The 18787-nt window shown below is 40.9% G+C and overlaps 1 long non-coding RNA gene across 1 annotated transcript in view; it reads right to left on the reverse strand.

Moving 5' to 3' along the window:
- Window positions 1-14238: 14238 nt before the first annotated feature.
- LOC140599352 (uncharacterized) overlaps window positions 14239-18787 on the reverse strand; it is a 50065-nt gene continuing 45516 nt past the window's right edge. Inside the window, exon 3 of the long non-coding RNA XR_012002132.1 lies at window positions 14239-17248. This is a non-coding gene — a long non-coding RNA (uncharacterized lncRNA). The remainder of the gene's footprint in view (window positions 17249-18787) is intronic.

Here is an 18787-nt window from a genome sequence, read left to right on the forward strand (position 1 = left end):
TGGCAAGGAGGGAAATGGAGAAGCCATACCGAAAGGGGAGAAAGCCCTTATGCCACTTCTGCTTGTCCCCCCACATAGCCAGGAACTGCTCTGCCCATTCAGTGATCTCCCCTTGGGGGCATTACAGATAGTGGGGTAACCAGGAGAGATGTGGTCTGAAATGGCCTGAATAGCAGACTTGCTAGGCCATGGCTTGCAGTATTTGCAGCTTTGGGGTCTGTTGTAAACCTTAGAAATAGATATCCCCGAATGAAAAAAAGGAGGAAATGACAGATAATCCTTGGTAGCTGGCTGAAATTTTTCTAGCTGAAAATTCTCTGTAGATACACCTGCCACTCGTAGGAATAATTCAGAGGGAATTTATAGGGGGCTGGAAATCTGCAGTAGCAGGTGGGGAAAGTGGCAGTCAGCAAAATACAGAAAATTGTGTACCCATCTCCCAGAATGAACATATTGACCCAGGACTTTAAATCCCAGGACTGGGCAAATTAGGCTTACTAGGCAAGTAATGTTTCAATAGTTTTAGAGGAGAGTTGTTACTGGGTCTAGTAACTAGAGCAATAGTCTGTAAACAAGTTCTAGTGACTGACAGCCTTAAACCGTTCTAGATTATTTGGTTGCAAGACATGGGCAGTTTAGAAGGGTACTCAATCCCTTGCCACCCTTCCTGCTCAGCAAGGGCACTGATTAATCAGTCAAGGGCCCCCCCCTCCACCCCACCCCCCCAATCCCCCCACTCCCCACCCCGATCCACTTGGAGCAGCCAGCCATGCACTTGGCAAAGGAGCCTGAGACACTGTGGCTGGCAGAAAGCACAGCGTGCGGTTACACAATGGGGCACGGACAGGCTGGAGCCTAGTGTGCAAGCTCGGAGGCTGAACCTCAGAGTGGCAAACCCCAAGCCGAGTGGTAAAGTACATTTGTTTTCGTTATTTGTCCATTAATTGGTGGCATTATAATAATATTAAAATATTCTTCATATTAATAATCAAAACAAATTAATTTCCATGTCATTTAATTACAATAATATCGTCCTCTAGTGTACATCTGCAGGACAGATGCAGTCATTTTCAAGCATGTGGTTGAGTCAGGAAGAAAGAAGAATGTTGAATTTCTTTGCCTTAGAATGTGAACTGAAAGGGATCCTAGTGGCCACATTGTCCAACTTCCTTTCCCTACAGATGAGAAAACCAAGGCCCAGAGGGGTAGGACATCAGCTCTGAGGTAAGGAGTCTCTGGTAAGTGGGAGAGGAAGCCTGGAATGCCTCTGTCTTCTCAACTAGAACTAGAACATTCCCTCTCACCCTGCTCATTTTTAAATGAAGTAAAATTTACAAAACATAAAATTAACTCATTTAGAGTGAACAATTCATTGGCATTTTGTACTTTCATATGAGTACAACTACCACCTTTCTCCGGTGCCAAAACCTTTTTCCCACTCCAAACGAAAGCCCTGTACCCACTAAACAGTTATTCCCTAATTCCCACCTCCCCCCAGCCCCTGACAACCACCCATCTGCTTTCAATCTGGAGTCCCCATAAGTAGAAGCATAAGATATGTGATCTTTTATGACTGACTCCTTTCACTTGGCATGTTTTCCACGTTCATCCATGTTGCACCATGTATCATCAGTATTATTTCCTTTTTACGGCTGAATAATACTCCATTGTATGGATATACCACTTGTGTTTATCCATTCATAAGCCAGCAGACGTTTGGGTTGTATCCAGCTTTGGGTTATTTTGAGTAATGCTGTTACAAGTATCCATATGTAAGTATTTGAGTACCTGCTTTCTATTCTTTGGGGATATATATCCAGGAGTAGATTTGCTGGTCATACAGTAATCCTGTGTTTAACTTTCTGAGGAACCACCAAATTATGATCCACAGTAGCTGCACCATTTTACAATCCCACCAATAATAGGGGAAAGTGGAAGAGTCCTTTTATATCCCTTTTTGTTTCTTTTCTTTCTTTCTTTCTTTCTTTCTTTCTTTCTTTCTTTCTTTCTTTCTCTCTCTCTCTCTCTCTCTCTCTCTCTCTCTTTCTTTCTTTTTTTAAGAGAAGGAGAGAGAAGCAGAGGCAGGGGCAGAGGAAGAGAGAGAATCTTAGACACTTGATCTCACAACCCTGAGATCAAGTCCTGATCAAGTGTCAGACACTTAACTGACTAAGCCACCCAGGTGCCCTCCTTTTTTATTTCTGATGAACACTGTCTACATTTCTTCTGCCTTCTCAGCATTAGGCTGTGCCTGAGGTTCCCCCTCTCCTAGCTGCTACCCGAATACTCATCTCCTGTGTTTTTGCCATGCCACATCGAGGTCAATCACTACATTGAATAACTTTAATGTGGCCAAGGGCTATCTTATGTGTAACATTTACCACATTCCAGGCACTGTGCTAAAGTGTTAACAAACACTACTTCCATTAATTCTGATGACACCACCAAGGTACTATTATTATTATTATTCCACACTGTGAAGATGATGAAAAGGAGATGTAAGCTAAGGAACTTGTCCCAGTCACACAGTAACAGAGTATAACAACACTGGACAAAATCAGAGAGATTCCAATGTGGTAATATTAGGGGAAAAAAATCATTTTGAACCATTTGCTTGGCATAGCAATGTTTTTCCCTTAAATACTCTTTTTCATTATAACTCTTAATTATAACACTCTCACCTGCAATGACAATTTTAATGATTGGTTCCCGTACTGATATTTGGTGCATAAATTAGTCAGCTATAATAAGAGTAATCTTCCAAACGTCCAAACTACAAATTAGGATTTGCTCCTTGCTCCATTCCACCAATTATGGCCCAGTGTTTCCAGGAATCCCACATAAATCCAGTGATATACAGTCTGTTGACAGTAGTCAAGTAGTCCTTCGTAATAAACCACACCTCAGTCTACTGGGTTGCATGGCTTACCCCTCAGGATACAGGAAGTGCATTTAATTTAAATGGAGCAGGTGAAACAAGAGGAGAGTTCCTGAAGGGAATTTATGCTACAGCTCACTGCAATGAATTGGGTTTAGAGAAAGATGCATATGATTATGTGCCATTCCCTGTGAGTCATCCCATCCTACTCCTTTCCAGGTCTAGGGGGATGGCAAAGAAAGTGACTTTCTATATGGACTCTTTTTCTTTCTTTCTTCTCTTTCTTTCTTTCTTTCTTTCTTTCTTTCTTTCTTTCTTTCTTTCTTTCTTTCTTCTCTCTCTTTCTTTCTTTCTTTCTTTCTTTCTTTCTTTCTTTCTTTCTTTCTTTTTTTTTATAGAGGGGGATAGGAGCTGAGGGAGAATCTTAAGCAGGCTCCACACCCAGCACAGAGCCAGACACAGGCTTAATCTCACAACCCTGAGATCGTGACCTGAGCTGAAATCAAGATGGAGCGTTAACCAACTGAGCCACCCAGGCGCTCCTATATGGGTTCTTAATTGTTCTAACATATGGACAAGCTTAAACCTCTCTCATTTGCTCTTTGATAATTCAGGCCATGTGCAGATTCTGGGGTGTGAAATATCAGGAATCTTCATTAATATTTTCCAATTCAACTCCTGCGAAAGCTGAAAATGTTTTAAAAGCATTTGCTCTTGCTAAAAACATGATACTGATCTTAAAAATACAGCAGGATCAGGTTTATATTAATATGGAGTATTTTAAAGAATTTTTTATGCTTAATTTCATAGATCCTTTTCCAAAAGTGTTTTCATTCATCAGAATTTCACATCTTAATGTATTGTATTTTTAAAGACCTTTTTATTTTAGAGTAGTTTTAGATTTACAGGAAAGTTGTGGAGATTTATACAGGGTTCCAATATGCCCCATGCCCAGTTTCCTCTATATCTGATTTAGTACAGATATAGCATATTGTCATAATTTATGAACCAATATCGATACTTTATTTTTAACAAAAGTCCTTATTGTATTCAGATTTCCTGTGTTTTTACCGAATGGCCTTTTTCTTTTCCAGGATCTTGTGGACTACACTGTGATATTTAAAGGGTAGGCAAGAATGAATAACGAATGCATGACAGGGAGGAAAGAAACAAACATCTTGTATTTTTATCAAACCCAATCTTCCTAAGTGATTTTCCCATTTTGTTGAGGACAGTATTTATTCTGTACGGTGGTTGAAATGAGTTCACAGTCTTTTCAGGAAAGTGTAGGCCAAGACAGTCTTTTCATCCCTTGGGCTCCTGCAGAAACTTCCAGTAATTCCCCAGGATAAGAAGGAACGGATACCTACAGAACATGTCTTCTTCCCATCCTAACAACCCATTGTGGTGGCTGAGCCTTGGTGGCACCATTGAGAGACACTCTGTACAACCAGGGGTCTCTAGGATTCATGTCACTAATCCCTCCTCTCTCCTCCCTCTTCCAGCCTGACTATGAAAGGAGGAGGTGCTAAAGACTCCAGCGACCTGGGGCTCACTATTCTAACAGACCTCGATTTTGTTCACATATTTACCTCCTGCCTAGCTCCAGAGAAGGAGACCAATTGGTCTAAGTCCCAAACTTTAGCATCCATCAGAATCACCTGTCAATCTTGCTAAAGCACAGATTACCGGGCCCACCCCCAGAATTTTTGATTCAGTAGCTCTGGATGGGGTCCAATAATTTGTATCTCTGACAGGTTCCCAGTAACTGCTTTTGCAGGTCGGGGTCACACTTTGAGATCCACTTTTCTAAGCCAATCAGTTCCTGACATTACCCTGGTAACCATTAGGCCAGTGGGTGAACAGGTGACCTTAACCAGCCAAATCCAGTGGTTCTTCTTCCTGGCTGTATATTAGACTCACTTGGGAGTTCCTAAAAACTGCCTCCAGCCAGGGCCCACCCCAGACTAATAAATTATTATTTCCAGCGATAAGGCCTAGTTATCCAGCAGTTTAAAGATCAAAATAGCAAGTAAATAAATGATACATCATCATGACCATCACAAATTAATAAGTAATAAATTAATTTAAAAATCAATTAAAATGAAATAGCAATAAATAATTTAAAAAAATAAATAAATAATAAATTAATTAATAAAGCACTCATGATTTTAATGCGTAGCAGTATTGAGAACCCCTGGTCTGCTTAAACTGAAAAGAATTTCTAGTGGAGGGAGAGGTCTCTCTATTTTTCTTTATGCTGAATGTTGAGAAAAGCAACATGCAGCTCTGTGGCCTCTGGCAGCCATCTAGTCACCATGAAGGGAGCCAGTGTCAGGATGAATCCAACACGGAGGAAGGCAGAACACAGTGTTGAAAGAACTTGGGACCTTGGTGACATCACTGAGTGGCTTATCTTACTGTTCTGGGAATCTGTCCTACCTCTGGACTTCTAGTTATGTGAGAATGTGAGATAACACATTTCCTCATTTTAAAAACCAATTCAAGTCACGGTTTTCAGCTACTAGTGCTGAGAAACATTCTAACAGGTGACCCCAGAGAAATGGTCATCCTGTCGCCATAACAAATAGCTTCTACTCCTAAAGACACCCTGGCTCGGTGTCACCCCTTTTGTACACTCCAAGGGACCTGCTTTCTTGTCAAAAATCTGACTCACGAAGACTGGACAGATGGGGCAGCAGTACAGTTCTGGTATAGTCTGTGGCTAAGCACCTCTCCCTTTCCAGACTGCACGTTTCCAGCTCTGAAATTGTGTTTTCTTCTCCCCGACAGAGGAAATGAACAGGATGAGGAAAGACCTGACATCTTACCTTCTGTAAAAATAATTAGTTTTATCTATCTACCTAAGCAAATAATCTCACAATAGTCAAATTGGAGGTTACAATTGTATGCTTCATGAACTGTTTTCTTAAATTGCAAATTTGTTTTCAGGCAATGATCCTTTTTTTATATTTATAATAAGAAAATGTTAGTAAAACATAAATATTCAACACTGGGAGCTAGTTGGAACAAAGTAAATGTCCAACAAATGTCTATTGCATAAATTTAGTACCGTAGGTTACAAAACTGAATGTAGAGTAAGAATCCCTTTTGGAGAGAGAAAAGAAGAGAGAGACTGAGACCAAGATGTTACTAATAATTATTTATAAGTGGGAATATGAAAGTTTTTTTATGTCCTATTGTTTGTCTGCAGTTTCTAATTTTTCTCTAATGGGCACATATTGGTTTTGTAAAAACAAAGAAATATATCTGTATAAAGGATATGGGATTGTTTTTCCTACATAAAACAAATCTCTAATTCTTCCATGTGCTGGTCATTGGCTTGTCAGTGCCAAGTACCAATCCTGTCATTCTGTGCAGTGCTCTGTTGGAGGTGGCTGGAATCCTGTGAATTGCATTTCCCAGACTCCCTTGCCAGCTGGCCAAGTGAGACGCTGCCAGTGGGAAGCATTGGTGGGAAACTGTATGAAATGATGGAGAGACACCCTCCCCTTTGTTAAAAGCTTCTGGCAGTGGCTGTGGCAGTGACCAGCAGCTAAGGGCTCCGGTAGCCTTCAGCAGTTCCAGCAACAGCATCCGTGGTTGGGGCAGTGGCCAGTTCCAAGAGCATCAGCAGCTTCCCAGGGTCACATGCCATCACTACCTCCCTTTTCCCCTCCAGCATTAGGACTGGTCCTGACTTCCTGCAGATGCTTACCTCCAGGTTACCACACCTTCCCTTTTTTGTTCCTCTAATCCAGCATTTGTAACTGACTGCTCAAGTTGAATTCCTTCTGTTTGAAATACCTAGAAAGATTTCTGTTTTCCCAATTGGACATGGATCGATATGACTGTGTACTCTCAGTTCCTGCATCGAATTCACCGACAACTCCTTTACTGCCAATCTGTAACTCCAACTCTCCTCTGCTCCCTGTCTCCATTGCCATGACCAGTCCAGACCACCATCATGTCCCTACAGCCTTCTCTCATGTCTTCCTTCTTTTACACTTGCCCTACAACAATCCATTCTCTACATAGAAGCTAGAGAAATCTTCCTTAGACATAAGCAAGATGGCGTCATTCCCCTTTGTGAAACCCCTGCCTTTAAAAGTCCAAATTCATGACCATGGCCTACAAAGCCCCAGTGACTAGGTCATCATTGTGCTTTGTCTTCTCCACTTACTGTGATCCAGTCACACTTTTCTTTCAGTTCTTGAAACAAGTGAAGCTCTTTCCTACCTCGTGATACTGCATTATGTGGTATCTTCCCCTTGGGATACATTCTTCCCTACCCTACATAAGGTAGCTACTTCTTATCATTTCCTACATTTTATTTCTTCAAAAAGGCCTTCTTTATCACCCTTAACAGATGTGGGCTTTGCCCATCTCAGTTCCTTGTGTATTTCCTTTAATAGTGCCTATCAAAACTTGACTTTTTTTTTTTTTTTTTTTTTTTTGGTGTGTTTTACCTCTATTTCTCCCAGAAGTCTGAAGGCAGGGACATGATCACCATGCTATCTGACACAGATCAGATGTTTGCGATCCACTGAATGAGCGTGCTGCATATTTAAGTGTGTTTCTAAATTCATGAGTGGAACTCAAGGAAATCTGATTTTCCCAATAATTTTTTCATTGTTGGGTGTTTACCTTATCTTTCTGTAGAGAATAAGCCAAAAGTTAATACAAATCTAAAAAGCAGAAAGAAAACAAGTAAACATTTTGGAAAGTAGACCAAACTGACAGAAGATAATAAGGAGCTAAACAACTTTCCCATAATGTAGTTGCAAAACATTCAACCAAATCTGATTTGGTCCAAATTCTTCTGTTGACAAATATAGTTTTGCCTAAACTGATTTAAGCCCAGTTATCCAGCCTGACTTCTGAGTCTCTTTTAAGGCTACATGAAGGTCAAGCAGAGAATTTCACTTAGGATCACATCTCATTCTTCAAATACTTTTAGCTCTTCAGCCAGACATTCATTCATTGAATCAGTTAGTCAGTCAACAAATATTTTCTTGCATGCTTTCCCTGTGCCACACACTGCACTAGGAGCAGGCTACAGAGGTAAACAAGAAAGACAGGATTCCTGGGCTTCGGAGGCCTACATGCAAAAGGAGACAGACAGTCAACAAGGAAGCCCATAAGTAAAGCACAATAATTTCACCTGGTGATTAAGTGCTCTGGGAAAATACAACAGCAGAATGTGATATGCAGTGGAGGGGCGTCCTCAAGTTACTGGTCAGAGAAATCTTCCCCTAGGAAGGCCACATCAGCAAGGCTGCACTAAGACTGGAACATATAAAAATTATGGTGTTTTTCTCTCCTTACCATCCCCCCACTTAATTAAAAATTTAAAAAGCCAACTGAGGCTTAAAATAAGTGTGAAGAAGGTCAACAAAGCTCTGATCACCCCCCCCCCCCAATGACAACTACTTAATACGTTTGTGGAAATATCTAATTTTTCTTTTTAAGATTTTTTAAATTTATTCAAGAGAGACACAGTGAGAGAGGCAGAGACATAGGCAGAGGGAGAAGCAGGACTGCACAATCATGACCTGAGCCAATGGCAGACGCTCAACCACTGAGCCACCCAGGCATCCCCACTGGGGAAAATATCTAAAATCAAATTCTTTCCAAAATACTTTCTCATTTTTAGCGCTTTTTTTTTTTTTCTGAGTCTCCAAGTATACTCTTCATCTGTTTCCCGAGTCATCTAGCACTTAGAGTCATCTTTGCACAAATCTGAAGAGAAAGTATTCCAGGAAGAAGGGAGAGCTAATGCAAAGACTCTGACTGAGAACTTGGTATGTACAGCCTGGGGGCCCGATGCAGTTTTACTGGAACATGGCCTTACCCATTCTTTGTATATCATCTGTGTCAACTTCCACACTTGCGTGACAGTCACCAACAGGAACTATCTCCTTTAACTGTGTTCCTTCCCTTAGGCGACTTGTCTGTCTCCCGCAGGCACAGCCCACCACCGCAGGACAACAGCACAACAGCTGCCCTGTCAGACAAAACCTAAAATACTGAGTGGCCCACTGTACACAGAAGTTTGCTGCTCCGTGGATTTTATCTCATTTTTTTTTTATGTATGAAATTAGATCAAGAGCTGGTGAATTTTCAGCTGTGGAGGGAGCGTGATTTCATTTTCCCTTTTTAAAAGGTGGCTTCGGCAGCTGGGCGGAGAATGTGGGGGGCCGGGCATGGCGGAGTCAGGCAGGTAGAGGCTCTGGCAGGAGTTGTGGTGAGTCCCCGGCGCTTGGACTGGCATGGGACCAGTGGGTGTCAAGTCTCCCAACAACATGGGCTTATTTTTCTCTCCAAAGGGCTCATATCCAGGTATCCTTCCTGGTGTCTAGCTCTTATCAGTAGAAAAAGATGCCTTTTGAATCGCCCCATTTGGTTAGTCATCTTATCTGAGAGGCCTCTGATGTACTTCTGGAATGGAGGCCCATTCCAGACCTTCACAGGAACCTCTGGAACACTGGAATCCCAAACTAGTTCCCAGATGCCTTGGGAGTCCCCCAGGCCCCTGCCAGCTGCCCGAGCTGTAGGAAACACAAGTACGGATGTGGCTGTCACTCCCTAGCTTCTCTCGGTGACAAGCTGCTGAGAACCATGGGAGGCTAATGCCAGAGTTCTGGTGCTGTGTCCCCCTCTCTGGTCCTTATCACAGGGCAGAGAGTCTTCTGGAGCTCTGCTGATGTGCCTACCTTCATGGGCTTCCTGGTTCAAGAGCCGAGACTTTATTCAAAACAGGCCTGTGCCTCTTCAGTGTGATCCCCACCAAAGTGGCCTCTTTTCTCTAACTGGAGAACTGAGTCAGCCACTTGGCTGGTGGCTGTCTCAGCCCACTCTGTATCTGCTTTCTTCTGAGTGTTGACTCCTACTGGCAAGGGAAGGGGAGCAGGCTGTGGGTTTTTGACAAAACTTCCTGGACCGATTGAGAGTAGCTGGTTTCGGCCACATCTCATTTGTTCCCTCTCAACTGCATTCAGGTTCCATTCAATTTTTAAAGACTTTTATTTATTAATTTTGAGAGAGAGTGGGCACATGTGCATGGGCAGGGAGGGGCAGAGGGGGAGGGAGAGAGAGAGAATCTCCAGCAGACTCCCCGCTGAGCGCAGAGTACCATGCGGAGCTCCATCCCAAGACCCTAAGATCATGACCTGAGCTGAAATCAAGAGTCAGACACTCAACCAGAAGAGCCACCCAGGCACCCCAATTTCATTTGTAAAACATAAATTGCTTTTCTCAAATATTGTAGATTTGAGTTGGAATCTTTAGTTTGGGGACTGCCTGAAGATGTCTTTGTTTTATAAGTCTGAATGCAACTCTGATGAACACAGAGCCTGGGCGGTACCACAAAATAATATTTAAAACCAAAAAAAAGAAACCTTTATAGAGTGTTTTTAGTTCATTTTATTCATGAAAAGAAAGGAAGGGAAGGAAGGAGGGAGGAGGAAAATCTAGGAATATAAATGGAATCATGTCTTACTAAATACAGTGGAGTTACTCCTGAGTGCTCCTTCATTTTTCAAAGTTCTGTTCATTCCCTTTTTTTAAAAATGTGGTTAAAAAAAAAAAAGCCCACATAACTTCACTTCTTGATTTATGAGACCATAGTCTTTCCTGCCAATATGGTTTACTCCCCATGCTCCTCAAAATCTCTCCAAACCTTCCCAGCAGCAGCACGTGTTTGACAACTGGCAAAAAGGAAACAAAGAGAAAGTGAATACCCAGGTGATTTTTAAAAGATAAGAACTGTTTAAAGGCTGCTTGCTTATAAGAAGACTTAGTGGCTTAGAGAATGATATGGGAACTTCAGCATATTGCCTTTTTTTTTTTTTTTTTTTAATAAACATGAGGTGAATAGTAGCTGTGTTTCAAGTTAGAGGTCAGAAAATCCGAGAGAGGAAACAATTCTGGAGTTTGCATGGCTGGTCCACCTTCTTCAGGCACCTTAAGGACCCAGAGAACTAGGCTTGACAAAGGCCGTCTGGGCTTTAGCTGCAAGGTTAGTCTTCATCTGAGAGTGAAAGTGGTTTTAGAGCTTTAAAGGAGAAGAGGAAGAAAGGGTGGCTATGCAGGATTGGGGAATTGTGGCTGAACACAGGGTAGTAGTGCATTTCAAAGAGGGAAGCATACCAGAATCACCTGTAAATTTTTTTTCAAACTGGATCATTTTGATCCAACCCTCTCCGCCATGCCCTCCAACCCCACATCCCTCCATACCCTCCTCTTCCACCTTATACTGTAGAACGAACTTCTGTTACCCACAGGATTGTGTCTGTCTCCAAGTGCATTGGGGCCAGGAGTATATCCAGATTTTGTGGGGCTTGAAGCTGATAGAATTTTAGGGGCTCTCTTTTAAAAAAAAAAACAAAGTAGCAGATATAAAATGTCTGTAAGCTAATATGAAATGCACTTACAGCACTACAGAGCCACAAACAGATCTGCCTCATTCTTTTTAATAACTTCATACTATTTTATTGTATGAATGCACTATAATTTACTTATCCATTCCCATATTGATAGATTCATATATTGTTTCCAGCTTCTTGCTATTATATAAAACAATGCCATGAGTACTTTTGTACATACATTAATTCCTACATTCAGGAACATATCTGTAGGGCAAATTTCCAGGACTAAAATCACTGGGTGAAAGGTACATTTGTGCATATCTAATTTTGATAAATATTATGAAATTACCTTTATAAAAATTGTTCCAGCATACACTGTTAACAGTAGGAATTGAGGGTACCTGTTTCTCATACCCTTGCTGGTAATACTATTATTTATTTATCTTTGCCAATGTGACAGATGAAAAATTGTATCTCTCTCTCTCTTCCTTTTTTTTTGGGGGGGGGTGCTTTTTCATATATTTGAGCAGCATATGTGGGTTGTTTACTTGAACTGTTTGTATCCTTTGCTTTGGTTTTGTTTGGTTTTGTTTTTACAATAGACCAATAACCTAATTGGTCTTTTTCTTACTGAATTATAGACATCTTTTTTATTTTAGGAAAATTATCCCTGCAATATGTAATATGCAAATATTTTTCCCAGTTTTTTTATTGGTCTTTTGACTTGGTTTCTAGGGGCTTTACCATCAGATTTTTTTAAATGTCATCCAATTCAGCCTTCCAAGAGAGGGCAATTTTAGTGATGGCAGTGTAGGAAGTCGCCTCCAGAAAGGGTGGCACTTGAGCTGAAACCTCAAAGATCTCATGTTCATCTATTTGTGTGAGGGGCCTCATGCATGCAAAGAGCAGGAGACAGGCACTCTCATCAGAAGGCTCTAAGGAAGGAATGTGGCCCGGGTGTTAGCAAACACAGTGTACAAGGAATGCAAGAGCTAGAAAGGGCCCAAATCATAAAGGTTCTGAAGGTCAGGAAAAGAAGTATGGGCTAGCTTCAAGGCCCCACAGGGGAACCAAAATCAATGAGGGGAAAAAAAAAATAGAAAGCAATTTTAGAGGCACCGGGGCTAAGTGGCTGCCTTCAGCTCAGGTCATGACCTTGGGGTCCTGGGATCAAGTCCTGCATTGAGCCCCTGTTCAGTGGGGAATCTGCTTCTCCCTCTGCCTCCACCTCTCCTGCATGTTTGTGCTCTCTCTCTCTCTATCAAATAATTAATTGATTAATTAATTAATTTGTAAAGATCTTTAAAAAATAGGAAGCAATTTTAGATTCTACATATTATTAGATGAATCTTCTAAATATTATCACTGTCCAGCATGGATTGGGCTCTAGAAGTATTCATCTGCAAGTTGCTGGTCCTAGAATTTTCTAGGCAGAAGTATAACCCAGCTGGGTGGAAACGCTAGGGGAAACAATCATTTCATAGTTCAACTCTGTGACATTTCTTTTTTTACCAAGAATACCAAGGTTCTGAGATTTTCCATGGTATATCATACATCCCCCCCACTTTTCTCTTCCTTCATAGGTTCTCTCCTTCTTTTCTGTTCATAAATCTTTTTTCCCGTCCATCCTTCTTTCTTTCCTTCCTTTCCTTTATCTTCTCTCACTTGATAGTACTGCCAATGCTTTATTCTCGCCTCCACTGATAGCATTAAAGGACAAGTGATACAGTGTTTATATGGAAATATCTTTCTATTTTCAGTGACACCGGTTTATAGTGATACTATGCATGTAACTGGCACTGGAGCCCCTTATGACCCAGGAGTCCCTGAGGGCAGGAACCACATCTTTTCCCTCCAGTATGTATTCTGGTGCAGAAGCGCAGATCTACTACATGCTCAAAAAACAGGTAACGTTAATATGCATTCACAGGCTGTGTCTGCAAAATGCCTAACTGCAGATAGTATGGTTTCCTCTTAACAGTTCAGATCTAGGAACTGTGAGGGCAATGACTGGCCTAAGGAGTCAGGATAGGAATAGGAAGTTGATTCAAGAGTCTTCACTATGAATGAGGCAAAGCCACAATTACAGATGGGATCACAAAGTCAGAATGCAGTAGAGGTGAAGAGGGGCAAAAAAATGAAGCCTACATCCATAGGATTTCTAGCAAAGGAACACCTTCAATACCAAGTGATACTAAACTTGGAGAAAGGCCATGTTAGGACCAGGAACTGAAACGAGAAGAAAAGAAGAAAAGGGGGACAGAGCAGGCTGCTCTCAGAACCTGGCACGAAGTGGAGCAGACCAACAGGGGAGTTGGGCAAGGAAGGCCCAAGAGCAGGTGGCACATAGTCAGCACCTCTGCTAAGCCAGACGCTGCTAAGTGCTTTACATCTTTTGCTTCATTTCATTTCATGGCAGTTCTCCAAGTTTCAAATTATGATCCCTGTTTTAGAGCTGCAGAAACAGAGGCTAAGAAAAGTCAAGTGACTTCCCTAGAGTAACACCGCTGAGCGGCAATGGTGCCGGGATTTATGCCCGGTCTACTTCCAACGCCTCACCTCTATCACTCGATCAGAGAAAAAGTAAAGTTCCCCTTATCGAAAACATGGGCCAGGCAGGCCAAGTGGAGTCAGGGAGGTCTCCAGATGAGTGCAGGATGTGCCTTCAGCCAGGTGAGCTGGCCAGCAGATATGCTCTGCTCTTGGCAGAAGAAGGAAAAGAGAACTGTAGTTACAAGTTTTCTTAGCTTCTCCCTCCAGCCAAGTCAACGTCATGTTTGTTCTAGGGCCATCTTTTATCCAAATAATATCTTAATGTTTCCTCAAAGACGGTATCAGTGTGCTTACTTTGGATGCACTGACTCCTTTCCAATTCCCCTGGGGCCACATTCTCTTGAGACATCTCTCTTCCACACATAGCAACCACACTAATTTGGAATTGGAATCCTACACAAAGAGGGAAAACACCCAAGAGGAAAAGAAATTCTAAACTTTTTTTTTTTTTTTTTTTACCCACCATAGATTTAGTTGGGAGATAAGAGGGGTCCCACTTCAAACACAGAGCAGTACTATTAAATACATTAAGCAGAAAGAATCCTTAAATGTTCTGATGTGCTCACTGTTTATATTACAAAATTAATTTAAGACAAGAACAAAGGCAAACATTTGCAAATGGAGGAGAGGGGTGAGCAGCCAAAAATATACCAGGAAACAAGAGCTGGTTTTCTGCTTTTTAAAAAATTGATGAATCCATTCCACATGACTCCTTGCCTACTGCAGATTTTTCTTAGCAATGGGTACATAAATAAAGTACATCCAGAAAGCTGTTTTTATGGAACGAGTTCAAACGAAAAAGAAAAATAATTACAGAACACAGAATATTCCTTATGTAAATCCTGAATTAGAGAATGCCAAGAAACCAATGGAAAATGATAATGCCAGCTGACTTAGGACTTAGGACGAGGCCCTCAAAGATGTTTCCACTTACTAAGGCTTCCCATTGCAGCCTTTGTCTGACTCGCTATTGGGCCAGTTTTGCCACTCACATAGTAAGTGTATGAGGCTTGAAGAAGTCAGTTGTGCCCCCTAGGTCTTATGATTCTCACCTGTCAGGTGAGGGGCACACAACTGGCAGATTCTCCAGACACCATCTCCCACGGTTCGATGTAAACTGTACATCCCACCGCCTTTTCTCATTCATTTTCTGGTCTAAGCCAAAGCCGCTGGATGTGTAAAACTAAGGATTCTTCAGGAGAAGGAGGCGCATGTGTTCTTTAGGTGCTTTTCTTGAAGTAAGACACATACACTGTGCATAAAACATCCCACCACCACCCAGGCAGGGGTCCTTCTGCACTTGCTCCTTACGGGGCAGTCAGGACTGTGGGCTCTGTAATGTGGTCACACAGCTCAGGTATCATAAAAGCTATCTATCTTGCGGCTATCTTGTGAGCCAAATACTGTGGATCAACTTTACTCAAAATCTAGTCCAGCCTGCATAAGTAAATCCTCTCATATAAAATTACCTAGAATTCAATTAAGTTGCCTCAATTTTTTTCAGTTCATGATTATTTTTATTTTTCTTTAACACTAATGATAATAATAGGCATTACCCTGTTCACTGAACCTTGTGTACCTTTTGCAATACGTTTCCATTTGATGAACCTTGATACTTGGTTAGGAAATGTGTGATCTCATAAGAGCAGGTTTCCTCAAGACAAACCACTCTCGAAAGCAAGTGAGAAGTTTTTTGTCTTTAATTCCTGTTTTAGACATGTTATAAACATGCAAATTTATTTCCCAGTTGATTCAATCTGCCACCTCTAAATCTTTAGGGAGAATTACAGAAATGGAGATAAAATCTTGGTAATTTATTCAATTTTATCACTTCTACTGATCCCATAAAAAGACTCCATCTGTCAAATTATCTTTTCTTAAAAAAAAAACAAAAAAACCTTTTATAATTTTCTTTATATGGGAATGTTGAAAACGAGTAGTTTAAGTATCTGTGTCATGAAAACTATTGACGTTCCAATAAAATCTGTTCTTTCTAAATTATCTGTTCCTTAGCCTCTTTTGAGAGGAAACTTCAGCTTCTATCATTTGTTTATAATTTGCTTGTGCAGCTTGGGATTTATTGCTTTGGGTGAATATATTATGGCATGTTTGGGAAGTGTAGAATAAAATATTCTTATGTTAACATATTCTGTGATTTGGATTCCAATCCATAATCAGTACATCTTTCTTTTAAAATTTCTGCTGCCTTGGTTTTATTGAAAGCACAAATAGTAAGCATAAAGAGATGAGAAACCTAGTTGAATCCCATCCTTTATCATCTACATTAAACCTTGTTTCGGTAATCACAGGCTGTGTGAATCCCAATGCACCTGAATGTCTGAGCTCCATTAGAGATCCACCCCCGCCCCCCATGAATTTTCTGGTGTCTAATCTTAATTGGGCCCTCCTTGCACTAATCTTTGGTTAGCTCTTCCATTCTCTCAGTGACTGTTCCAGAGCTTCATTTTTCTCTTGAAGGGTCTACTATCTATTGTAAGAAAAAATACAGAATGCCCAGTTAAATTTGAATTTTAGATAAGCAATGAATAATTTTTAGTGTATGTTCCCTGCCATATTTAATATGTCATATATTTTTATTTGCTAAAACCTGACAACCCTGCCCCTAATTTCTCTTTCTCTCACAGCCACCTTTGTCTCCTGGTAAAATCTGAAGTCATTAGCAGGAACTCTCTCAAGTTCCTACCATCCCTTCTCCTACCTTAAGACACACATTTACCTGTCTCTCTCCCACCCTGGTAACTAGCCTGTTCAAGACCAGCCCCCGCACAAAGTTGCTGACCTCTCCTGTGTGAGCTTCCTAACACAAAAGTACAGAGACAGAAGCTATATTGCAACATGAATGCATCCTGTAGAGCCCAGCCCTGGATGCATGTGTTTAGTGGAGAAGCAGGTTTGAAATATATGGAGCCAGAAGCTGGTCTATGGAAAACTCTTCCAAATTTTACAGCTCAAAGAGGAAAGAAGCTTGACAGTTTTCCCAGATTTGACAACAATCTTAAATATTTACACGACATCATCAATAATTGTTGTGAAGCTTAAAGAAAAGTTTCTAAATCACCAATTTTTTAAAGTTTAAACAAGTATGCTAGAGGAAAGAAAAAATACCTATTTACGAAGAGTGATATGGCAAACTCATTATCATATGAATCAGTGATAAAAAAAACTATGAAGTAAAAAATTTAGGGGAAACGCATTTTAGAGGTACTTAAAAGAGTAAATTTTTTAAAAAATTTATATGACTTTCTAGATCTTGTGATGTTGTAGTATTTTTCAACTTTTAAAAATTTCTAATGATTGTTATTTTTGTTTTCATTCTACATAAATATTTGCATACCTTGTTTTGTATCCACAATTTTGTATTCTTTTTCTTAAAATGGCCTCCACTATCATGTGAGCTTCAAGGTCCCATTCAAGCCTGGATTCATCCCTGTGTGAAGAAATGCCAGAACAGAAAGCACAACTGCATCATTATTGATCAAGGTGGAAAATTTATAAAACCTACACCAGGTGGAAAGGGAAGCAGACAAAGGATCTAGAAAAATCCCTTGAGGGAAACAAGCAGTGAACTTGATAAATTCCAGAAATGAAAAGCAAATGCCCTTGGCAGCTCTTGACACATTCCTGGAGTTCTCTTTACCGAGTCAGGTTTATTTTGGGAGAAATGGTTCCCTTTCCCTTGCTCAGCCCTCATGTCAGATTCCTCAGGATTCTTTGCTTGTCTTTCCCTCCTTACTCACACAATTAAAAATTACACCATCTCGTTTATTCCCAAGTTTATAATCAAGACCTATCATCTAATATCATTTGACTTTCTCTAGGACTCACCTCTCTCACAAGTTTCATCATACTCAGAGGGAATACTTTGGAGCATTTTCCCAACTCACCATGACTACTCCATCACCACCTCCCAGGCACCCATCTTGTGTGATGGCTCTGGCCCTCAGGCCACAGTGAGAAAGGGGCAGTCATCTGACCCAGTCCCGAGTTTCTTTTTCTATACATTTGGAACTGGGAGAGAAAGGGCAAAAGATCAGCTGACTTGCCTTCTCCGGAGAGCTAGACACGTAAAAGGTAAGTGAAGCTGAGCTGTGGGGCAAGCCCTTTCCACAGCAGAGACTCCGGAGAGGCCAGATCATAAGCAAAGAGAAGGAGGCAGCGTGCACAGAGAAGCAGTGGCTTCTCTGGGTAGCCAGAGTGGCTACGCAGCTTTCCAGGTCCTGGGTCAGAACCTCCTCAAGATCCCGTTGACAAGACACCTCTGTATTCCCATAACATATTTCTCATTTTACCTTAAGTTAGCATGAACTGATTTCTGATACTTGGACCCAGAAAGGTATGTCTAACTAATATAGCCACCAGGTCATATACAAACTCAGACGGACCAACCCCAAAGCATTAACAGAGAAAATTCTCTTTCCAGAGGAAATCCTGCCATTAGATTTGAGGGCATCTGAGAGTTTTTTTTCTAGGTAGAATTTTTGGAGCTCACTTCAATTTAATTACAGAAAACTTTATTGTTAAATATCATCAGCTTCATTACAGTCATTTGGATCATAGTCCAGCTGTTTCTTCATGGATATATAACTTGATGTAAATTGGATTTCCCTGTAGGAGATTGAGATTATTCCAACTTTTCCTGGAGTGATAGAATGAGCTGCAAATTGATAAAAATTATCCTTATGAGGTTTACCAATAATAATTACAGGAAATATTTTCTAACATGGCATATTACATTGGAGTGTATGCAAAAGAAAAGCCTTTATTTAAATTTTTTAAGAGTTGCCTTTACCTAGTGATACAACAACATGGTATTGATTTGATAACTATCTTTTTCTTTTATTTATTTATTTATTTATTTATTTTATTTATTCATGAGAGACACACCGAGAGAGAGGCAGAGACACAGGCAGAGGGAGAAACAGGCTCCATGCAGGGACCCCATGTGGGACTCGATCCTGGGACTCCA

This window comes from Vulpes vulpes, chromosome 6 (genome assembly GCF_048418805.1).
Source record: "Vulpes vulpes isolate BD-2025 chromosome 6, VulVul3, whole genome shotgun sequence".
In the NCBI taxonomy this organism is placed as follows: Eukaryota; Metazoa; Chordata; class Mammalia; order Carnivora; family Canidae; genus Vulpes; species Vulpes vulpes.